The sequence below is a fragment of the Phyllostomus discolor genome, chromosome 9 (genome assembly GCF_004126475.2).
Source record: "Phyllostomus discolor isolate MPI-MPIP mPhyDis1 chromosome 9, mPhyDis1.pri.v3, whole genome shotgun sequence".
NCBI classification, from domain to species: Eukaryota; Metazoa; Chordata; class Mammalia; order Chiroptera; family Phyllostomidae; genus Phyllostomus; species Phyllostomus discolor.
Genome location: NC_040911.2, coordinates 34,153,563 through 34,179,362, shown reverse-complemented (window position 1 = coordinate 34,179,362; position 25,800 = coordinate 34,153,563).

The following is a 25,800-nucleotide window of genomic DNA, read 5'->3' as shown; positions in this document are numbered from 1 at the left end:
CAGGTTAAAAAATAAGCAATATCATTTCAGAACAATATCTAGGTGGCAGGGATTTAAGCAACATGAGGCACTGATAGTGTTTGGTGTGGGAGTGTGGAGTGGTACTGTTTTGGAAAAAGTAGACAGAAAGGCCTTTCTTAGATGGTGACATTTGATAAGAAACCTGTATTAGTGATTAATAAATGCATTGCTGAAAAAATAGGACACACCAATATTTTATCATTTATTTTGTATAATACTGACCTACTGTATTTTGCAAAATAATAACAATAAATCAGTTCAGAATTCACAGAATAATATAAAATCCAAAAAGCTAAATATTTATTAATTCCAACAATAAAAATATATAAATGTATTGCAACATTGACTAACTCACACATTTGCAAATAAGCATTAGTTGTGGTCAAACAAGCATTATCATTCTAATATAAATTATTAGCTGATAAAATAATAAGTACAAAATTCTTTATGTGTTTATGTTGGCATACTAAAGGTATTGTTGTGTTTTCACTGGTAGAAAACTGTTGTTTTTATTTCAAAAAAGTTGTACTTTGTCATTTCTTGTGTTTTATAATGTTATATGAAACTGCCTGAATAAATATCAATACTCTCAACATTTATATCCCACTTATTTGAAATATCCTTGGACTGAAATGAGAATTATTATTGCGATAGAAGCTGTGCAATGCTCCAGTCGTTTGTCATCTGTTGGCGTGGACCGCTCCGGATGCGTACACTGGGCTCTGTTATCTTTTCATAGAGACTGAATGATTGAACTTCGGTATTAATTTCAAAACATCCATGATTTAAACTTCAGATCATTTTTATTGGTGCAGTGAGAGTGTAACACAAACAAAAATACCAGAATTTCACTTCATAAAAGTAGGAAACACGCTGTAAACCCGGGGCACCAAAAATCAAGTGTGAAGCTCTGACGTGGGAACTGATGACACAGGTGTGCCCCAAGTGTGGTTAGAAAGGAAAAGAAGGTTAGGGTTTTCCACTGGAGCTGTGAGCAGAGGACAAGATGTAAAAGATTCTCCATGGGCTTAAGTAAAGAGTTTTGATTTTTATTCAAACTATCATGCTTTCACAGAATTTGTAATCTAACTGAAACCTGATAATATGATGAAGAGTGAAATAAAGATACACAATTATTATGCGGAATGATGATAACTATGACTTTTTATAACAACAGATAGGACTTTTTAAAACTGGAGGAAATTAAGCTAAACTGCAAAGAGTGTTCTATAGGGGAGAGATTATGCATGTTCATAATCGTCTGTACTTACATGAAAATCTTTTATGATCCATATGTATTGTTTTAGAATGGAAAAAGCAAACTTAAAAAAATCCCTAACAGTTTTACTCAGATCACATGGAATACTTTTAAACAAATAAACTATACAAGGTGGAATTGTTCTAGTAATAGTTTACCATGAAAGAGCTAAGTGTGAAACGAAAAAAATAAATAAATAAATAGAGATGAGGCAACAGAGAAAAACCCGAATGAAAAGCTTGTTGGGTGGTGCCCAGCAGTGCGTTCCCATGCGGGCCCTACAGAGCCCCGTCTCCAGGAGAAGCAGTGGCGCTCCACCAAGCACCGTTCTCATGGCCATTCCCTTTGGGGTTCACTACATTGCAGTGAGGCTCCCTTTTGGAAATGCCTAAGATATATTTTGCATATACAAAGTTGTTGAACAATCCAGGAGTAAAGAACACTGAGGAATTTTATTTAACCCAACTTTTCTTGAACTTAAAAAAAAAGACTTTGAGGACTGCTTTCGAAGAGCATAACTTTGGGGAACATCGCCCTGGAGAAAGTCCGTGTCCTCTTGAAACCTAGATTTTTACTTAGAGTAGGGGGGGCAATGCTTAAATGGAGAATGACTAAATTCTCCAATGACTAAATGACTAAATGGAGAACAAGAGGTTAGTTATTGATTAGCTTGAGCAGTAATGGAGGCAAGTCTGTACTAAAACTAGACGTTTATCCTTGGTCCCTTAAATGACTAAGAGGTATCTAAATTAAAGCTGATGAAAATACCTGAGTTGGATTCTCCCTTCTCAATACTGAAAATCCAATTAGAAGTAAGGGAGAGGGGAGTGCATTTAATCAGGAGAATGGAAATTGGAAATGGAGGAGTAACTGAGTCAGTGTGTACTTTAGTCATTTCATATCAACAAATGCTTTTCCCTTCCTCTTAATTTCTCTGAAGTTATAACCCTCCCTTCCCCTTTCATTCAGTTTTGGTTAAGCTTCACAGGTTGCAGAAATGTTTATGTTGCCCTCCGTAATGTCATCTAATTACCATCAACCCTTCCTTGTCTACTGGTCTTTGTCATCTGTTTTTCATGCCTCAAGCTACGTTCCATCCCACTCACCACCCCCACCCAGCTCCCACACACATCCTTTCGCTTTAAAATGTACAGAGATCCTCATCATTGGCTCCCTTGGGACAGGTCTGGTGCTAACATTTGCTCACCCTTTGTCAGGTTTAGGTGTGTCAAAACTCCCAGTCAAAAATAAAATACACAGCAGAAATTGAGGTCAGAGTAAAAAATTAAGTGCAGCATGGAACACTCAGTTCTGAACAGCACTTCATAACAATTACTGGCTGAAAGAAGTTGCCCTAAAACTCATTGGCCAAGAACTTACAAAATGGTCTGCTGCTGCTGCTTCTCCAATTCTTTGACTTAGATCATAAGATAGCACTCAAAGCACAGGTGGTGGGGAATGTGTGTGTGTGCACATGAGTGTACTGAAATGGACTGCTTTATGTGAATACAGTGGGAAATCTTCAGGGAGGAAGAGATTATATTGAATGAGCACTGTGCAAGGATGGCATACAAAAATGGTGTCTGCATATCCTTCAAAATGGCTCTTATGGTTTCCAAGGCTGGTTTTGTTCTCTCTGTATCCTCATAGAGAGATATGTACTGAAATTCAGCTCTTGATCAGAAAGAGAACACAATTCAAAGATGTGGTTTATTAGATCATATTCTGCCAGCCTAACTTGGACCTTTGATCCTGGGAATTAAAACTTGCTACGATCTGAAATACTACTAGAAGATGACTAGTTCAGTCAGTATCACATGGTCGGGAGATCCAGCTCCACCTGGTACTAGCTGAATGACCTTGGGCCTGTCAATCATTGCTCAGGGCCTCTGTTTTCTCATGTTCAAGGTAAGGAAAATTATAGTAAATGCCTCACCTCACAGAACTGTTACAAAGATCAAATGTATTTGTCAGTCTTTTCAATGGGTATCTGGCAGTAATATGCACTAAAAAACTTGAAATAAGCAAAAGCAAGTAATTAAATGTTATTCAACATAGGAGTCCATATAGATATCAAACACCTTATTTTTACCAGTTTGTTCAGTTCTAATTTTTCAGAGCTATTCACAGGGTTTTGTTTTATATTTCTCTTTTGGCACATGTGTATGAATACTTCATGAACAATAGAAGTTCACGGACATAGAAATGCTGTGTCATGGAGTGTGTACATTTTTAAGGCTCTTGGAGCAAACCACGCAGTTGCTCACTAGCATGCAAATATACATTTTTCAAACTAACATTGAAAATCTTTTTTGTCATTTTTGCCAATTTTTATGTAACAATCATATTTTGCTGTCGACTGAGCTTCGATATTTTTCTGTTAGTCATTTTATGTCCTTTTTATGAATTGTCTATTTTTGGAAGTGTTTCTGTTGGTCTCTAAGAGTTATTTACAGCTGAAAATATGAATATATTGCCAACTTATCTTCCCAGTTTCTCTTTGCTTTTTTTTTCAAAGATTTTATTATTTATTTTTAGAGAAAGGGGAAGGGAGGAAGAAAGAGAGGGAGAGAAACATCAATGTGTGATTGCCTCTCACGTGGCCCCCACTGAGGACCTGGCCTGTAACCTAGGCGTGTGCCCTAGACTGGGAATTGAACCAGCAACCCTTTGATTCACAGTCTGCACTCAGTCCACTGAGCCACACCAGCCAGGCCTCTCTTTGCCTTTTTTATGGTGTTTTAATACTCAGAAGTAGTCATGTGCTTGTGTATGTGTGTGCACAAGTGTGCACATGTCTGTGTGAGCATGTCCCTTGTGTAGGAGACCATTCTGTGTGGTGAGGGCTCAGCTCCCACTTGGAGATGCACAGCACCCACACTCATGGATAGGTTCTCCCGTGGGGAGTCAGGCCTGCAATGTGCCTAGGCCTCTTTGAGTCTTGCTCTTGCTAAAAAAACTCCCTTACCCTGAATGGAGGACATTTACTGCAAAGTAACTTCCTAAAAAACATGCTAAATCTTCCAAGGATGAGTGTAACCTGGTTCAACCACTTTTGCCTTTTCATTTGCAAATATGCCACTTCTGTGATGTGATTAGCAGCATCCTCTCTTTTGTTTTCTGTAAAAGGTAACCACCTAAAGTGAACCTGTGCATAGTAAATGAGGACCATCATGTAAGGTGCCCAGAGATAGAAATAAAGGCCTGTCATGGAGGAGACCGTGGCTTTTGCTCCCCCTGAGAGAAAAGCCAGGGTGTCCCTTTTCCTCTACTGGACTCGGTAGTCTGTGTGAATGTCTCATTTCATCCATAATGACGTGGACACTGTGGACCGGTGTCTCCATCACCTTGTGTGTATGTGAGGTGCTCTATTTATTATGGTTTCTCCCTTTTTTGTGGGCTTATGATGATCTTCCCACCCAGAACCATGTAAATAATCACCCACATTTTCTCTTAGGAGATAGTTTTCAATTTTAGTTTTTATATTTAAATGTCAAATCTATGTGGAACTCATGTTGATTACAATGTGAGTCAGGGCTTTAATTTCGCTTACTTCCAAACAGTCCTGGCTCTCCTTCAAAGCTTGAGTGTTACTGAAGCTCCCAGAGTGGGCGCTGCATCACTAAGCTGTTTCTCTTATGAGTTCGTGGTGGAACTAAGGATGTGGAAAGAAGTGTAGTTAAGTCGAGTGGGCAGCAGGTAACCCATCCCAGGTGATTTTCCATGTGACCCTTTAAACAAATAGTCGTGTATGGACTGAGGCTATCAACCTAATACCTCAGCAAGCAGCTGGTTTTTGGTTTTGGTTGTTTTATTTAGTCTAAGAGGAAATTTTAATTTTCAGATTTAAAAACAAATACTGGAATTAATAAAAAGTGTCATCACTTTCAAATCCAAATAGAAAATAACTAACTGGTATTGCATGATAGCATGTAAAAAAGGCTTAAAGTGCTTTTAATATGTCACAGCTGTAATTGTAAGCAGATATGTGTCTTTTTTATGGGGCCTTTTATGAAGACACACTATCCTCTACACACGGGCACACATTCATCTGCACTCTTTGTGTATGTGTTTGTTTGGTGCCAAAATATTCAGACAATTGTTAAAGTTCAGTTAAATACCCCAATGCCTTAACAATGTATAATTCCAGTCATCTGGATAATTTAAAGTATCTTGGGTCTCAGTATAGGGTTTCATTCATGTTTTCCTGACATAGATGGGTAGGAGGAAATTGGTATGCATATGCTGGGCAAAGCTTGATAATTCTGAAAGCTCTCTCCACAGATTTGCTTAAAGCTAAGACAAAGAATATATCATATACTGGAGAGCATTATGCTAAGTGAAATAAGCCAGGCGGTGAGGGACAAATACCATGTGATCTCACCTTTAACTGGAACATAATCAACAAAACAAAAAAGCAAACAAAATATAACCAGAGACATTGAAATTAAGAACATTGTTACAATAGCCAGAGGGGAGAGTGGAGGGAACAGTGGGGGGAGGGGTTTTCAGGAACTATTATAAAGGACACAGGGACAAAACTAAGGGGGGGGGTGGAAGCTAGGGAAGGAGGTGAGATTGGCTGGGGTGGGGGTGGGGGTGGGGAATGCAGACAACTGTAATTGAACAACAATAAAGTAATTAAAAAAAGAATATATCGTATATAAATGTAGATATCTGAAGTTACACTATCTTACTCCATTTGGGCTGCTATAACCAAGTACCACAGAATGGGTGGATCACAAGCAACAGACATTTGTGTATCACAGTCTGCGTGCTGGACACCCGAGGCTAGGGCGGGCACGTGGGGGCCTTGTTCTGGGTCACAGGTTCTGGTTGTGTCCTCTGGTAGCAGAAGGGGGCAAGGATCTCTCTGGATCCTCTTCTGTGAGTCACTAATCTTTTTCATAGGGGTTCCAACCTCAAGGCTTAAGCATCTACCAAAGGCCCCATCCTCTAATACCATCACCTTAACAGGTTAGGATTCAACATGTGAATTTTGAGATGATGCAAAAATACAGACCCAAGCATATGCTAAAATGTGCAGTTGAAAAAAATGTTATCTAAGTTAACAGAATTTCAATTTTGTTTTCTAAATTTATTTTTCAGAGAGGATAAAAGTAATCATTTTACCTAGTAACCCTTTCTTAAAAAACAGATTAAATTTATAATAACTTTATGCTCAATAAAAATGTCTTGTGTTTTTTCTCATCATTATTTCAGTAATATATCTAACTATTTTATAGTTCATATGTGATGGGGGACACCCCCCAAAAAACAGAATTATCTTCTGGTGAGCAGGCCTTTTGTGGTACAGGCTTTCCCTGCTAGGTGAGTGTTCTAGGAACCCATCTGTATCAGTGTACCAGCTGCCGTTGCTGTGAGAGGCTGTGTTCACCTTCAGTGATTTTTTTTAACAGTCTCAATGCATTTGCCCATTTCATGATGGGTGATTTACGAGCACACCTGCCCACAGTGAGCTGAGTGTTCATTTTATTTATTTATTTTTAGAGAGAAGGGAAGGGAGGGAGAAAGAAAGGGAGAGAAACATCAGTGTGCGGTTGCTTCTCATGTTTCCTGCACTGGGGACCTGTGCCCTGACTGGGCCCTGACTGGGAATCAAACCAGTGACCCTTTGCTTCACAGGCCCATGCTAAGTGCACTGAGCTACACCAGCCAGGACAATGTTCAACTGTTTTTGACCAAAAACAGCACGACTCCCAAGCCATACCCTCCCTATTTGTCTGACTTTACCCTGAGTGACTTTTTTTTGTTTCCTCAGATGAAAAAAAAGTCTTCAAAGAGGAACATTTTACTGATGTGGAAGAGATGAAACAACAAACAACAGAAGCACTGAAAGGCATCAAAATCAACGAGTTCAAAACTGTTTTGAGCAGTGGGAAAACATCTTGACAGGTGCATTACATCAAATGGAGAGTACTTTGAAGGTGACTGAAGTTTAAACACAAAAGAATACACAATTTTTTATAAATAAATTCCACTTTCGGGGGGGTTCCCCCTCATATAATGATCTTTTACTGTGTCTCAGGATGAGCTTCATGCTCACATAGACAGATACTATAAAGTGTAACCCCCAAATTCCTTACTTCTATACTACCATAATCGAGGGAGTTTCTTCAAGTTACAGCATCTTCCCAGGAAGTGCTCCTTCTCATTAAAATTCAAAACTTTTATTTGATGAAAATAGTAAATTAAATAAACACTCTCATTCTATCATCCTAGTCTAATTGACTTGCCAACTCCTTAATGGAAAAGAAAAGAACCACTTGGAACTGGTGAGTTGTTTGAATAAAAAGAAATCTCTGAAAAAGTCAGGAAAATTGGAGGGCAGTTTTTGAAGTGTGCTGCAGAAGGGAGATCTAGAAAAGCAGAAGTCCTGGACACCGAGAAACATAAATAAATAAAGGCTGAAGAGGCCCCACCCCCGGTTTGATCTAGACCAGATTGTGCCAGCTCCACACTCCTGCTGAACCTGCTGAGGGCTCCCAGACTTACCTCCTTACACTTGGTGACTGCGGCTTCTGAACATTTTAATTCATATACTCTTTAACAATTTTTGAAAAATGATGCACTGTTGACTCATTTTAAGTTGTCTTTGAAATTTTGCCACGACTTTGAATCAGTTTACTTGTTAATTGTTGTTTGGAGGGAGAACATTAAATGTAGTACTTGAAAATACAATGAGAACTTATTCTGATGGAATAAATATTTCATGTTTTGGTAAAAGTAGGTTTGACTACTTTATGAAATAACATTATAATTTTGTAAAAATTGAGCTTTAACTACTTTATGAAATAATGTCCACAAAATTTGAAAAAAAATATGTAACACTTTTATCCATAGAGTTTTATGTAATGTGGTTTTGAAAAATTTGGTAATCTCAGAAAACATTCCAGTCGTATTTTTAAAAATCAACATTATAGCCTCTACTGCTTTGGTCTTTCTGAATTCTGAACATTCTAAGGGAAGGCAAACATGTCTCTTAAGAGACATGAGCAAAAAGGAAGGACAGAACGTTATGTGGGTTTAAGATATTTTAATAGATCAATAATAGAGATATTTTTGAAACCAGGATTTCAAATCATGACCATTTGGGTGCTTACAAGGTTCTCATTGGCTAGTGCTACCCACTCTGATACAATTTGGAAGGAATCATTTTTACTTTTTTAAATGAATATAAGCTTGTTCTCAGGCAAATACAGTTTGGAGGAAAATACATATGGAAGTTGAGCATCTATAAATTAGTGCCCTTACTCTCTATGCAAAAGTACCCTGTGTTTCTGACAGTTTCAGCATTTATGTACCCCACTTTCAAGACTCCAATGTAGGAGTGAATTTTCAAAAACACCTAAGCAAACAATGAACTCAGAACAACATGATAGACTATAGAGCAAAACTTAGGAGTCTTCCCAAAAGTCAATACCTAAGGACTGAAAGATAATGTGCTCCTCAAATAAGATAGAAGAGCCCAAATATGTTGAGGACTGTGCTTTAGAAGTACCATGTTTTCATGAGGAGCAAGAGAACATGATGGTGAGGCAGATGGGTGGATTGTTTTGTTCCTCCTTGCCTGGCATCTGTTCACTCTTCTGTTATTTTCTCCTGGATATCAGCCCTCTACTCCCCATTCTGTGTAGGTTTTTTTTAGAAGGCTGATACTTTATTATCATTATCATTTTATTTTTATTGAATTTATTGGGGTGACATTGGTTAATGACAATATATAGGTTTCAGATGTCCAATATTTTAATACATCATCATTTGTATATTGTATCCTGTGTTCGCCACCCCAAGTAAAGTCTCCTTCCATCACCATTTATCCCCCATACCCTCTTCTACCTCCTCCCAATGCTCTTTGTGTACTTTCAATGGAGTTAATATTGTTTGTTCAGGGAGAAGGTGGTGATCCAAGTCTTGCCAATCAAACCTTTACATGCTTGGATATGTTACCCAATCAGAGTCACCAAGTCACAAAGGCATTTTTAATGGGTCTTCTGGAAGAGATTCATGTTTGGCACCTTTGGACCTAAATCTATAAGTACGGGGATTCGCATCTACTGGCAAGCCAATCGGAAAAACGGGAAGGGGAAATTAGTCCTGACTACATCCCGTGAGCTGTGAGACTTGAGCACAGGCATAGCCCCATTTATGCCTAGAACTTTCAGGTTTGTGAACGACTGCCCTCATCAGATTAATGTGGGATTTGAGTTTTCTCTTACCTGAGACCAAGTGTAATTGATAGAGGACACATGCAAATTTTGTTTTTATTTTCTAAAATTGGGTATTAAAAGCTATAAGCAAGTCATTGTTTGCTTCTTTTAAAACACTTTCTAAAATTTTAAGTTGTCTTATGGTGGACATTGGTGGCTGGTTACACTTGTATGTTTCAAATGATTAATTGCTTTTCAACATGATTAATTCTCATAATGTATGTTGTAATATTGTGTGATGTATGCATGTATATAGATGTATATATATTAACTTGTTTTTTTAAACAAATAAAAATGATAGGAAAACTATTCACTCTTAATTATAAAAAATGCTATACATCTTAAATGAAATCTTTTAAAATATATAAGCATTTAAGTATAATTCAGTACTTTTTTACTTATATAGGCCTTGCTTAGACTTTTCTGGGTATTACCATCAAGGACAAAAAAGTCAATTCCTGATTGTACTTTTCTTATAATTAGAAGCCACTCATTCCTTCTCTAAGTGCTTCAGAATTAGAAGAATTTGATATCAAAAACCATTCTGAAAACTTTCATTTACGCTTTTATCATTTTATGGGTGAAATAGATTATTCAATATCAAATAATAATTTTTCCATTAAATATCCCCATTTTGTAATTGTACTTCACTTCTTTCATTTCCTTCCCTCGTCTTGTAGAAAGCAGAAAAAGGTGGCAATCATACTAATGGTATGTACAAATTGGCAGTTTAGGATTTTTTTCTAAATATGCTCTCCAGAGTCTGGGGTCACACAATATAATGAAACAAAATGAGATTTTAAAAATTATAATTCTGACTATTAACATGGTAAGCAGAAGGACAGTGTCTCTCAGAAATGTAGAAAAGGTAACATATGACATTAGTGAAACATTGACGCCAATTTTTGTCTCTCAATACCTTTAATTAGCTTAAATACACCAAAAGAGTATCCTCCTTTGAGGAGGATACTTTGGCTTTGGAAGAGTAAAGCCAAAATATCTCAGTATGGGTTCTAATAAGCTCAGTGATTTTACCATTGCTAAAAACATTTAGAGTGTCTCAAAATTTCTACTTGACAAAAGAAAGAAACTTTGATATTAGGGAAAGATAGCCACAGAGATTATGGAAATGCAAGTGAGAAATCTATTATATTTTGCTTTTACAGATGATTAAATATATTTCATTAGAAACACCATATATAGCTACTAATATATTCTGTCCACAAACTAGGGTCTCCAACTACAGAGCATAAGTCTCTAGAAAGAGCCTCATATTTAAAAAAAATTATTTTAGAGGTGGAAGAGCTCTTAGAGATCATCTGACCCAGTCCTCTAATTTTACAGTTGAAGAAACCGAAGCCAGAAGAGGTTAAGTAACTTACTCAAGGTCGCACTGCTAATTATTGGCAGAGTTAGAGGCCAATAGGTCTCCGTTTTATTCTTCATTCTGATTCTGATGACCTTCATGACATAAACCAAACACCAAATTTCTTGGTACTTTAGCTACCTCTGGTATAAAATGGAGTCAACACCTCCTGGTCCCTCCATAAGCATATTAATAGATTTTGTGTGAGTCATGAGCAGTGTCCTTCAGCTTCTGTGAAAAACAGATAATTCATTATCGTTTTATCAGCTCAGAATCTTTGAGACAAGCAACAGAAAACACACACAGCTTACCTAAGCAAAAAGTACATTGACCAGAATGGTAGGAGGGGCCTCAGAGGCTGTAAGGGGTTTTTGTGTAACTGTCTTGGCAGGAGTGAGAACAGGGGCGCTGGAGGAGGGTTGAAGTGGGAACAGCTCAGCAGCCTTACCCAGCACCAGCTCCGAAAGGATTCTTCTTTTTTTTAAAAAAATAGTTGTATTCTGTGGTTTCTTTTTATTTTTCTTAAGATTTAATTTATTTATTTTTAGAGAGGGAAGGGAGGGGGAGAGAGAGAGAGAGAGAGAGAGAGAGAGAGAGAGAGAGAGAGAAAGAGAGAGAAACATCAATGTGCAGTTGCTGGGGGTCATGGCCCGCAACCCAGGCATGTACCCTGACTGGGAATCGAACCTGCGACACTTTGGTTCTCAGCCCATGCTCAATCCACTGAGCTACGCTAGCCAGGGCAGGATTCTTCTTTTCCTAATGGGACCCACCACAGGGGATCTAATGTTGTGGAAAGAAGAAATGATTGGCTGAGATTAGAGGATGAATTCACCCCTTTTGCCTCAACAGATAGATCAGTGAGAGAAAGCTATCACAGAGAGCCTCCAAGCCCTGTCAGAAAGGGCACCTCAGTTACTGGCATTCCAAGATGACACACGAGGAGGGAAAGGTCAGCCCTTCAAAGGAAACAGAGGTTGCCGTTAGGAAGAGGAAATCATGTACTGACTAACCAAAAAAATTAACACATGTCTGCTACGACCTTCATATCGAAGGTAACTAATGAATTTTGCATTTGATGCCATTGCCCTAGAAATAAAACTGTAAACTTGGGCCATGTGTACTTGATGCAAAAAAGAGCAGATGGGTACTGTTGTGATGACCAGTTCAGAACACTCAACAAATCAATCCAGTTGCTGCATAAGAAATGAACTTATGTTCATTCAGTGAATGGAGTCACTGAATGACTTTTAAATGCTCAATTTGCTGATTTTGTAGGCATGCCTGCTTTCATGATTCTTTTAATACAGCTACCAATGTTAGCTAGGGTTTAAGGCATACAGAAAAATGTTTCCATTTGAATTTAAATCTGGATGGTAAATTTACCACTGGTCGATCAAGAATCCAATACAATCCGATTTCCCCTTGACTTTATTGGGTGTAGTGTATACACATCTCCAAGTGCCTCCTTGACCTGGAGGACATAGGAGCGGGAGTCAATTCCTTCATATCAGGCTCAGGTAGCACGTTCCCCTGGGGATGCAACAACAGTCATTTCATTAGGAAGACTGCGGATTTTCAGCAATCTTTTCTTTCCCATCTCTGGCATAAACTTCTTCACCTTCTGGGGGGAAAAATTCTAACATTAATGACAGTGTGAACGCATTTTTCTTAAAAATACTTACACACAAATTTGAAAATCCTAAACTAAAAAGAAAGTCATAGATATATATACATATATATATATACACACATACACACATATATATTTCTGTATGTCTTTTCATATATATATATATATCTTTAAATGCTATGTAAGGTTTCCTCCACTATTTGACCCCAGCTCACTTCCAAATCCCACTATACTTGGGCCAAAGTTCATTTCAAGAACAGTATAATCTTTTAAAACAAGCAAGATCATGTTTCTCCTCTATATGAAGTCCTCCACTGACTTTTCATAAACTTCAGGTTGGCATGCAACTTCCTTCACGCCAAGCACCCTGGGCCCCTCGGGGTCAGCTCTCTGCCAGCCTCCCACCCTCTGCTGTCCCCACTTGCCACCGCAACGCACTCCACCATCACCCAAGAACAACTATTGAAGTCTTTGTCACTTAATCTCTTGCTTCTGCCTCCTCCATCTAGAATGACTTTCCTCTGTCCTTTGTTAATCCATCCCTCCTTCCTGTCTCTACTCCAGTTACCAGTCCCTGATCCAAGTCCCTTCTTTGATTAACTTTGTTAATTAGGGAATTTTCAGCTCATATGTCTTCCCCTTCAGAAATTTTCCTGAACTTCCCCATTTCAGATAGGCGACCCCATCGATGGCCTCATAATAGTGCTGTTTGCATGGCTACCATCATCATAACTGTCATAACCTTGCACTGCCTTATGTATTTATAAGTCCAACTCCATCATTAAAACTGTGAGCCCCTTGAACAACAGGAAATGTGCCTTATTCCCCTTGTATCTGATACAGTATCTGGCACAAACTATGTGGTAAATACCTACTTATTGAAGGCAACAAAAGCACTGTACTAGGGCTAAGGAGACATCATCATTATGCCCATCCTCATCGTCTTCCAAGCCTGGAAGTAGGTATTATCATTCTTGTATTATCCCCAGGAGGAGAATAAGAGAGCTGCCTCTTCACTGCTTAAAGAAAAATTACAAGGGGTGGGCTGCCATCGCTGCATACGAAATGAGGCTTGAGTGCAGTCATCCAGTCATCTGGCCTCCTACCTGGAGTGGGTGATGACTCCAAGCTTTTCATTCGGTGTGAAAACCTCAGAAGACTTATTTCACAGGCAGTCAGGGGATGATTTGAAAAGCATTGGCTTGGATTCTTAGGATGCCAGTGTGATAGAGGAACTGGAAGGTGCAAAATCAGAGAGCTAGGCTTGCTCTCATTGTGATTTGATGTCATGGTTTCCAAGTGCAAAGCAAAGGACAGACGCGAGGGCAGGCCAGGCATGGGACTTTCCCAGCAGCATTGAAGCGGTGGCCTTTTGCACACCAAGGGCTCCAGCAAAATACTGATAAAGGAATACCTCTCCTGTGATACATGTAAATGGACAAAAGGGAGCTGATGGGCTAGAACAGAAGGAGTGAGCCATACTGCGATTTAAAAGGCATCCAATCCTTAGATCTATTTTATCCATCTCAGATTTACTGACTGGCATTGGTGAGCCTGAGGAAAGATGCAGTTAGTGGAATAATCACATTCCTGAGTCTTGGCTAGTCTGACCACCAGCATCATGCAAAGAGAGAGGTGCTTTTGTTTGCATTTTATACAAGAGCCCTCCTCCCTTTTAGTCACCAGCAGCGGGTCCAGAGCTTCACACAATGCCACATATTTTTGAAAGCTGGCACCATTTGGATTTTCCACCCATGACAAATGTGAAAAGTTGGCATTTACATTCCCTAACGTATCCTTCTGTATGAAAACAATGTCAGAGCCTTAAGCACTTTGGCATTTTCTGGACACACTATAAATATACAGGATATATTTTATTATGTACTGTATGTTAGAGCACAGGGACAAAGAACAAGCACCAGGGAAAATGGTTTGAGGCAATTTTTTCAACATATTTTCCAAGGCCATTGCAAATGACTCCTCAGTCCTTGAACTCCCTGGTGATCATTCTAATAGCAACAAGAACCATTTGGTAACTGGCCTGGACTGCAGGCTGCGTTTGGCTTTAGCTGATATAAAGTCTGCTGTCTTTTGTTACTAAGAAGACAGTGTAATAGCTTATTATAAAGATAGTTAAAATTTTCCTAACACCATATACCTAAAATTTCAGAATGCACTAAGTATTTCTGCATGGACTTTTTTGTTTTGACCACTAACTGAACTCCTCATACTGTTACTGAACAACAAGGGGGGCCTGGGACGATATACTATTACCAAAAGAAAACCCCAGGTCCGTTATGTCTGCCGCCTATAGGAAAGATGTCTCTCAATGCCAGAGATTCGTGAAAATGAAAGGAAATGTTTATTTAATGCTATATACAAACTTAAAGTAGTGACCTAATGTCTTCATCAAAATCCCAAAGTCCCTTAAAACACCCACAAACACACATAGTCCTTCCTTCCCCCTTTGCCCAGTCTGGGGTACCGTATCTCAGGAAAAGAAATAGAAGTCCATGGCTCAGGCAGCCCCCGGTTCTTCCCAGTAATCCGTCTCAGCTGTAGGCCTCCCTCAGTTCTCAGCACCCTCAGCTGTGTCACTGGGATCTCTGCTCCAGCCACGTGGTCCTCTCTCTCAGGGCCACGGGAGTCCCCACTCAGCCAAAACCATGTGTTTCTCCCCTCAGTGCTGTGGGGGTCGGGGGGGTCACCACTCTGCCAAAGCCAAGTGGCGATTCTCTGCTAAAACTGCATGGTAGTTCTTTCTCCAATGGCTGCCGTGTCTGGGTTTAAATCCCCGCGCCAATCTTCCTCTGCAGCCCCATTTCCGACTCCTCCCACACTCAGCCACACTTGCCTTCAATCTGCCGTCCTTTCCAGCTTTTCTGGCTGCCATCATGGGTCTGGGCAGGTGTGGCCCCATGTCTTGGAGCCAATCATCTCCAAGCTCCCACACAGGTGCTATAACTTGGGTGACCAGCCCCCCAGTTATGTCTTGGTGGGGAAGTTACTTCCATTTCTGGCTCAGAGCATGGCCACGGCTATTTAACATATCTATGTAGCCAGTCAAAGGTTATAGATGTGTTAAATGACCACACCAGAGGTTAGCTGCAAGGCTGTCACTATGTGAAACAGCTCTCAATGGCTCTGCTCCATTTGTCCCTTCCCCCAATCCACACCTGTGCAGCGGGGATGGGGGGGTGGGGGGGTGGGGGAGAGGTGAGGACATCCTAATATTTCCTGGACACCCTGAGCTCTGGGCCCCATTCCAGTCCCTATTTGGGGTCCCCCCATCTTGGCTGCACCTGTTACAATACTTCTTACATTGAGCCATTCTTGACTACTGTCTTCCTAACAGAAACCCTGTGCTGAAACCTTGGTTAGCTGGAGGCATCGTCAGGACCAGGAAAATGCAGATGGGGCTCCCCATGAACCTGCTCCATCACTCACCCAGCAATTTTCATCTCACTGCAACTCACTTCTATCTGCTTGGGCGATTCTGGAACCAGAGAAAACAGGGCAAGACTCCTGGGGCAGACACACACGTATGAAAATAATTTTTGTCTCACCTCTGATCTTCCCCCCATTTGAAACTTTAAAGAGAGCTGGGCACGCTGGTGATATGTCAGGCTGGGTGGTTGCCATTGATGAATAGCGTTTCAAGAACACAACCCAGAGTTCTTTTGATTTGCCTGCACCAATCAATTGGATTCACTCTCCGACAAATAACAAAGTTTTTATTTGGGCAGTGTCCCTTCATATAACAGAAAAAGCCGTGTTTGTCTCAGATGTATCTTTGTGACTGAGTGACAGCTCCGCAGGGCGCGGATGAAGGCGTGGCCCCACTGGGAGGCCGTGGAGAGAGCGGCTGAAAGACAGTGTCAGTCGGGTGCCTCCGTGGAAGCAGCGTCTGGACAGAGAGGCGCCTGCGAATGTGAAAAGTTTAACAACGAACGATTTTTTTATTTGAAGCCCTTCTTACTCCACATTTCTATGGAAAATGAAAATCCATACGGGAGGCATGAAAATCTCTGAAGGGCTTTTACACATAGATTAATGTGGTAATTCTCTCATTACTATGTTTTGAAGAAGAGCTTCCTACACCAGGCTCTCTGCTTTGCCTTCAGTTATAACATGACTTTGCATTAAGTGTTTTAATAAAATGTGAAATTAAACGATCATCCCCAGTGATATGCATCTCTTGGTTGAGGGAAGGAAAAATGTGACTTCCACAATACAGAAAAGACAAAGGGATTAATTTGCCCCCAATGAAGAGATCACTGGTCAAATGATGTGGTTTCCCAAGGTCTGTGTCTCCCCATTAACTGGAAATTTGTTACTACTCTCTCCTGCCCCCTTTGAGAATTACAAATAATTTACAGCTATGGAATGTGTATGCTGTCAGAAGATAACCAGTTTAATTTATGGTTTTTAGCACCTTTAACCAGGTAGTGCAGGGGAAAGCCATTATTGGTGGTGACAGTTTATGCCATTTTTAACTATCGGTGCTTCATCCTGTTATAACAGCAACCGGAGAGAAATAGAAGCTTCCAGAGCAGCATCGATCTGTCCAATGGTAGACGCATTAGCTGTAAGAGATGTGGACAATAAAGGGATATAAAATATGATTCTTTGGAAGAGAAAATGATAAAACCTCTTTTCATATGACCCATTGTAGAATAATGAAGAAATCCTTCAGAACTGTTGAGGTTTTTGCCAGTTGTCAAAGCAAGAGGTGTTGACCACAGCACACAACTGCCCACCGATGTCAGGCCAGGCTGCAGCAACAGCTTCCCCAAATGGGTTATTCTTGCTGCATAATAATGTCCCAATTCTTCCTTAAACAGACAGTGCAATGCCGAGATGGACCAACCCAAAACACAACTGCTACATGTTAATTATGTTAATTCTTTAACAAAGGCCTATCATTTTTGTTTCCTGGTGCTTGCACAGCAGAAGACTTGGCTCAGAGGCAAATTACTTGAAGCAATAGTTTAGAACGCGGGCACAGAACTGAGACTTCCTGGGTTCAAATCCTGGTTCTGCCACTTACTACCTTGGGCAAATTCCTTAACTTTCCTACAGTTTAGTTTCTTTATCTATACATTGATCATATACATTTTGTATTCCATATGAAGATTAAATGAGATACTAGTGATACGTTGCTTAGAACAGGGTTGGGAACATGGTAGCTGCTCAAGAAATGTTAGTTCTTGTCAGACATAGAACTGTAAGCCCTCCCTCCCATAAACTCCTAATCTCTAGTTCTCCCATCCCTAATTTCACTACATGTCATAACCATGATTTAACTGGACAATCGTGTCATTCTCCTAGCACACATTTGCAATAAAGGAAGAACCTGAAAGTTGCTATTTGGAGCTCAGCATTTTTGAGAATGTCAGTGACATAATGAATAGGTTAAATTTTATCGGCTGTGTCTCCCTGGGCCTCAAGGACATTTTTTATTTTAGCAGAATCAGAATTGACTGATCTCTATAGAGCTTAAACCAAAATTTAATGACTTTAGTGAAGTCACTCCTTATGGTAGATTTTATGTAAAGGTGCTTAATTTGCATCCTGTAGGTGAGAGTAAAAAAATAACGATGAAAAATGTAAATAATTCTCTGTAGTTATAACAAAATCACTTGTGATTTTTCCCCTTCTCCCTCTCCTGGCTACAACATTAAATAATTATTTTCAGAATGTTCTCAATAACTATTTGTAAAGTACATTAGTAAATTCACAGGGTAGCTGTACAGGAAAAGCAACACTATGCTATGTTGTTTGGCTGCAAATTGAAAATCAGGATTAATACTATAGGGTGCGCATACACAAATTCTTCACATTATATGCCAAACATATATACCAATGGATCGTTGGGCAAAGAAATGGGGATCTGTTTATGACAAAACCAAATGAGAGTGCCAAAATCATCTAAAACAATGTATGCACTGTACATATTGTAAAAATAACATTGGTTATTAGGATTGTTACATTATTGACTCAAAGTCACACAATAAATTAGAGGCAGAGCTAGAACTAAAATTCAGACTTTTTGTTCAGACTCCCTTCCACCACATCATCCTGGCAAAATTACTCTGTACTTGCTTTCAATTATTCAGAGTAAATGCTGAGTAAAACCTTGTTAAAATCTGAGAACATACCCAATCTTATTTCTTGCCCAAACATGCCGGAGTATGGTTAGATTGTTAATCTTGTTGTATTGCTTGATTCAAAAATTGGCACACAATTGAGTTCTTTCCAGAAGGATTAATAGGTTTCTCTTGTGTTAAAAAATATTCACACCAGTCTTAAAAATACTGAGTAGCGTTATAGAAAACAAATTAACCAAAGTTCAAATTACCTTTCAGATATCAGTATGTTGACAAATCAGCCCCTTTCAAATTACAAATAGCTACGAACTGTCTAACTGGGAGTGACTGTTAATGTTTTAAATGCAAGTCTTCTGTGAAAGCACTTCTTCTCCTAAAGTGAAAGTTGATTTTCTGCAGAAGGAAGGCTTTTAATTTTAGGTGTGTTAAGTTTTCACAATAATCACAGCATTCCTGATATCCCCTTGTACGGCAAAATTACTTTTCCACCCTCTGATAATACTTGGAAATATGTTTATTTATTTTTTAAAAGTGCTAAAATAAAACTCATGTCATTTTATGTAACAAAAATCCAATTATTCAATTAACTAGTGGGTTCTTAATCATGGTAACTTCTGTCTGCTGGAAAAGGGACGAGTACTGTGGCTAAAAACCTACTGCTGCCACCTAGTGTTACTGGACAAGCACTGCTTCAGCTTGATTCCTTGCCTTTGTGTGTCACCGAGAGACCATCCTTTCTATTGAGAAGTGGGGAGAGAGAGAAGGATGGGTTACTTTATCAATAATCTTCCTAATTAATTATTTAGAGAACTTGTATTTTTTATTGACTTTTTTTTTACTTTTCTATTGACTTTTTTATAATTCAATACTCTGGGTTCCAGACATGCTTTTTTAATATGTTAGACATTCAAATACTTTGAAGGCTTAAAACTGATGAGTACTAAGGACAATGTAGTAGCTTAAGGCAGTCATCCATATTGATGAAGTTTTCTATTAATAGACGTAGGCTTCAATAACCCATATGTAAAAACAATGTGTCCTTTTTATTCTATCCCTATTGATTCCAAATGTCCTAAGGATGTTCTCGGCAGTAGCTGAGCCAGAAACATCAGAAGACACGCAGACCACTGCGTCATTTTGCAGTACAAGGATGAGACACATCCAAGAAAGAAACCTACTACTGTATTTCAGTTGAAATGAGAAAACAAAGCACAAAAATTTTCCTCTGCAAGAAATTATTTTGCTGAATAAAAACTTCTTTTCAAAGGGTCTAAAATTCACAACCATTTATGAGGGTATTTATATCCCAGTCAGTACAAGCTGTTTGGGGAGGGTTTGTTAGAAATGTGGAAGACTGGAGTCCTGTGGTCCGGAGCAAGCTGGAGCGGCCCGTGTGTGATGACAGGAGCCGCAGGTGTCAGGAGAGGAAGGATACCGTGACCACTGCCTGCCCCGCCGAGGCAGAGCAGTTGTGTGTACAGAAACCCAGGGAGTCTTCCTGGGCGGGAGTGTGGCTGAGTGTGGCTGACTGGCTGACGGGAGAGCTCTGTCTCAGAAAGCAAGGAAGCATGACCTAGTGACAAGGTCACAGAACTGATTGTCTTTAGGTGTGAATTTTTCCATGAACTTGATGCGTCCTTTTGAGCCATAATCTATCCCTATTGGGTCTTTTCTTCTCTTACTCATTTCTACAGACCACATGTGCACAGAATAAAATCAAGAAAGTTTTCCTTATTCCTGTGACTAAATTCATCTCTGGGCCATTCTCCTCTGAAAATACAAATAGAATGAGCTACTCTTTGGTTCCTTACATTTTGAGAAATGTACAAAGAACTGGGCCCCCCAAATTTCAGTGGCCTAACACATAATAAAGTGTTCATTTCTCATTTGTATACTCATAAAATACAAGTGTTCTCTAGTTAGTCTGTCATGTCGAGATGAAGAGACCTGGGACCTCTGTACCTTATGGCACCTCCATCCACTGGGACCTTCTAGTCTTTCACTCCAGCCAGCGATGGAAAACTAGAGAATGAAGAGGATTGCACAGGACATCTGTGTGAGCAGACCTGGAGTGGCTGATGTCACTTTCACCTTCCTTCCACTCCGCAGAATTCAGACACATGGCCAAACACATACTTCGTACACTGGGAAGGTAGAAGAAATAGATTTTAATGCATATTTAGCAATACACTAAATACATTACATAATAACCTCCCAGATACCACACATTTGTCAGACACAGGGGTAGGTAAACTACGGCCTCTGTGCCCAGTCTAGGATACCATGTGCTTCTGTACAGCTCATGAGCTAAGAAAGACTTATTACATGTTTACATAGTCAGAGAAATGTAAGAGAGAGAATATGCAATAGGCCCTGCTTGTGGGCTTCAAAGCTTAAAAACCTTAATTCTCCAGGCTCTTTACAAAAAAGAATGGCCAACTCCTGGTCTACTTGTATTATGAATGTCCTGGGAAAAAATAGGTGTCACCCTCAAAAGAACATTCAATGAAGGAACTCATATTAGTTTTCTATTGCTGCATAACAAATTACCACACACTTAGTGGCTTAAAACAACACACACATATTATCTCATCATCTCTGTGGATCAGGAACCTGGGCACCACTTACCTGGGTCCTCTGCTCAAGGTCTCACTGGTTTGCAGTCTAGGTGTTGGCAGGGACTGTGGTCTCCATGGAGGTTTGACTGGTAAAAGACTCTATTCCAAGTGCCCTCAGCTTGTTGGCAGAATTTATTTCTTCATATTTGTAGGACTGAAGTCTTCATATGCTGACCAGAGTGTCCTCAGGTGTTAGAGGCTACCCACAGTTCTTTGCCACATGACCCTCTTCATGGGTTGTTTGTAATGAATTAGCTTTTTCCAGGCCATCAGAGCCTCTTATGAAATATAACCTAATTGAGTGAGTGACATCTCATCACCTTTACCATATTCTATGGATTAGAAAGTCTACCTGCACTCAAGTGGGACAAATTACTCATGGGCATAACTATTTGGGGGAGGGTCACCCTGGGGTGTCTGTGGCAGAATTGTTTATAAAGGTTTAACAGAATTGAGGGAAACCCAACTCTAGACTATGGAAAGCTACTGCTATCCCTAGATCTGAAGAAAAAGGGGGAGCAGTTACTAGAACTGGGTCAGATGTCTAGTCGCAGGAGAGGACCACCAAAAAGGACCTGTGGCCTTATGTGAGGAATGCAACTCCTGCCAACCGATGGCCTCCCAGGAGGATGGGGGTGGGGAACAAACACCAGAGCTTCTCTTTCTTCCAGTTCTCTGCTGCCTGACTCTGCCCCAGCTAATGCAACAGAGAGGCAGAGGCCATCAGTGGAGATGGATGCAATCCACGGAAGTCAGCCTCCTGAGACCGACAGCAAGGTGGACACGGGGCTTCTGGAGGGCAAGTAGGAGCTGTTCCCAGTATCTGGCCCTTGACTGCCTCAAGTTTCAAGAAAAGCAGAAAATATCCTTCAGGCCAAGTACCAAGTCTAATAGTTATCTACAACAGAAACAAGAATGATCAGGGCCTGCAACCATTCAGGGGATAATAGGTTATTCAAAATCTTTCGAAGAGCTGACACAGCTTGGCTTGCTTCAGAGGTAAGTTGACTTCAGAGAACACTGATGCTTACCTAAGTCCTAGAAAGGAAAACGCAGCAGCACGCATTTCTCTAACCAAGTGATGTGGTTGGAGAATGTTCTTTATGGAAAAGAGGAACACACCTCCACCCAACACCCAGGGCAGGTGACACCTGTGAGCACTTCTCATTGGAACTTCCAGCTGAGTGTCTCTTTTTAAATGAATTCTGAGCTTTCCCCACTGAGCCAGGCCTGCTTGAAAAACAGAAGCATGCTCCATTCAGAGAAAGGTGGTATTTAAAAGACTAGCCTTTTAGTGAGCACATTTCTAAATGGTAGAGCACGACTACCTGGTTGGTTTCCCCAAACAGCTGCTGAACTGCCTCCATTGCAGCTGAGAAAGGATATGTTTAAAAAGCAGGAGCATATTGAATCTGGAACTGCTAATGGATGATTAAGGAGACAAATGCAAAAGAATTAAGGCACGTCATTCTTTGGCATGTTTCTGGTTTGGCACATTTTTGTTTTGTTTTCAGCATGTAAGAGAATAGGTTGTGATTATCCAAAAGTGAGTTTGGAATTTATATCATTCTTAGATAGCACATTCATAGCATTTAAGCATATCTTGTAAGTTGTAAATGGAGACAACGGTACTTGAACAACAATAAAATGTGAAAAAAAGGTACTAGAGATGCAGAAAGTAGGAACAGATTTCAGAAACAAAGATTTGAGCATGAATCTATTGCTAATAAAATTTGATTAAATTATTTGATTAATACAAGAGGCTTTCCTTTGTATCACCTCCTCCCATACCTCAGCACCCAACAAGGTATTTCTGTTTAATTGAAAAGTTTTCTAATAAGAGTTTAAGTAAAACTAATTTTAAAGAACTCATTAGCTAGATGTGATAAGATGGCAAAGTTTCTACAACAATTTTACTTATTCCCTATAAATAGAAAATTAATTAATGATGAAGAAAATAGAGCAATACTATACCAGAGTGTGAAAGGTAGTATTATTTTAAAATTCTATTAACTATTAATTCATTGCAATACACTACAACGGTCATGGAATTTGAATACCAAATTCACTTATGGTTGTGCTTCTAGAATTAGGTACCAGGTGAGCTCATAATAATGAGATATTTTAAAGTCTTATCATTAATTTGCAACTGGAAAAACCATCAGCACCAAAGTTTTGCTATCCTCCTGGGCTGCACAAGTACATGCTAACTTAAAAATGAGAGTCTTTAGGATTTGTGGGTAAGGGAATGTGTAAATATAAATAAATTCTTACCCTAGAATATGTATTTTATTGATGTGAGGGAGAGAGAGAGGAGCATTGATGTGAGAGAGAAATTTTGATTGGTTGCTTCCCATACACTTCCCAACCAGAGATAAAACCCATAACCTTTTGGTGTTCAGGATGACACTGCAACGAAATGACTACCCATCTGGGGCTAAAGGAATATTTTTAAACTTCTTTTTTATTTGTAGTATCTTTTATATCAAATATTACTTTTATAATACAAACATAAAGTCCATTTCTTTAAAAAAATTTGGTATAATGTAGATAAAATGTAGCTAGAAATTTGTTTTATACCAACAAAGTGTAGTGAAGAATTTTATGCTTTTTGAAGTAGGTAAAAGGTAGATATTGAAGAAAGAAGATTGTTTTATTTGTCTTATTCAAGAGACACTTGAAAAATTTCTTACTCTCAAATGTAATATTGAAGAGCCCAATATGTTTAAATAATATGGCATTAAGTTGGAATATAGTAGTTATCTTTATTACTTTGGCTATCAATCAAAAAAGTTAAAAAATAAGTCACATGGGGCATGCATTTTCTAGAGTAAAAGTGGTGTTTATATTAACCACCTTTTCTTAACTGGAGTCAGATTCTCACTTCATACTGAATAAGACAGAGCCAGAACGAGAGCCATGGATTTAAAGTGGCATCCCGCAAGAGGCTCCCACTCTCTTTCTCTCTGTGTGCATGTGTAACACACATAACAATTGTCCAGACTGCTTATGAGAAGAAATTAGCCCCTTGGTAACTCCGTTCTCTTTATATACCAGACTTAACTGGCTTGACTCCCTAAACACTCTTCACCGTCAACATACGGGACTGGGTGTTCTGGCTTTGCCTTCCGTTTTTCCCTTTCTTTACATCTCTGAACGTGAGATTTCTTCAGTTTGAAATGTCCCCCCCCCCTTTTTTTTCCAGGCATGTAAACTTTTTCTCAACTTGTAGCATAAGCACAGTCTTCTCTAAAGCCTCCTTAACACACTTACACAAAAACGAGTTATTCTTTCTGAGAACCCATAAGCACTTTATAAATACCATGGCATTATTTAAACTGCATTGCAACTCTTTGTTTCCATGCCCCTCTCCACTGCTAAACTGTGAAGTACCTTATTCTTACTTATACCTACCCACCACTAGCATGGTAGCACAAAATAGACTTTGATGAGTCTGTTTAATGCATGAATGATAAGTGATTGACTGAATATGAAAGCTGCCCCATTGAGAATCCATAGTCTTTTCATACAGCGCAGAAAAAACCAAGGGATTCAAAAGTTATCATATCAGTTATCTCTAACCTAGAGCAAAAATAAGAACAAATGACAGGGACTAATGCAACCTTGACCCTACCATGCATGCCAGTTTCTAATATCCTGGATTCACATTTGTACAGACATAGCTTTAGTTTTCTAGATGCTTCTGCTAAACCTTGAACAAATTAATAGGGATGGCATAGCCAGATGAGATCAACGAAGAAAGGAATTGAAGTTGCTAAGTTTATTCTGGGAGAAAATATGAAAGAAGAACCCAGACTCACTGGGTATTGAATCTTTACATCTTGGTGTTTAGAAACCACTCTGGGACCACACAAAGCATGGTGCAGCTCTTTGTCTCTGCCAGTAGAGGGCAGGACACACTTCATTAACTAGGGGAGCAGGGTGTGCTGAATTCCTCCTTCTAAGCAGCCAGAGCTTGGAATAAGTGTTCTAGCAGCAAAGATCCCATATTCTCCCATCCCATATCCTTCCACCTCAACCAAAGTCCTCTGGAAGAAAATTTATTCTTTAAAGATTTCTGTGTTACCATCATTTCATTAACTTATCACACATTTGAAACTGTGATTGCAGTTATGCCCTGAGAGAGAGTGTGTGACAAAGTAGAAGGAACAGAGGCTATGGGAATAGACAGAACATGTTTATACATCGGGAATCTACCACTTCCAGCTGTGCAGCTTGGTCAAGTTACTTAATCTATCTAATTCTCCTTCTTCTCGTATTCAAGTCACAGATAATCAAATCAAACTCATAGAGCTGATGTAAGATCAAATAAAAACACAGAAATCAGTTTGATGTTTTGTAGTTGCCACCCCCCTTTTTCTGTTGTTTCCCATGTGTGGGCAGGGGCGGGGACGGGGGCAGAGGCGGGAGAAATGCACCTCCAATGTCTATCCTGTGCCAATGTCTTGCAAGGCACCAGGGCAGAACCAGACACTTCCCAGCCAGAACCAACCTGGGATAAGTTTCCCAAGTGAGACCGATTTGTCTGCTAGGAGCTCCAGC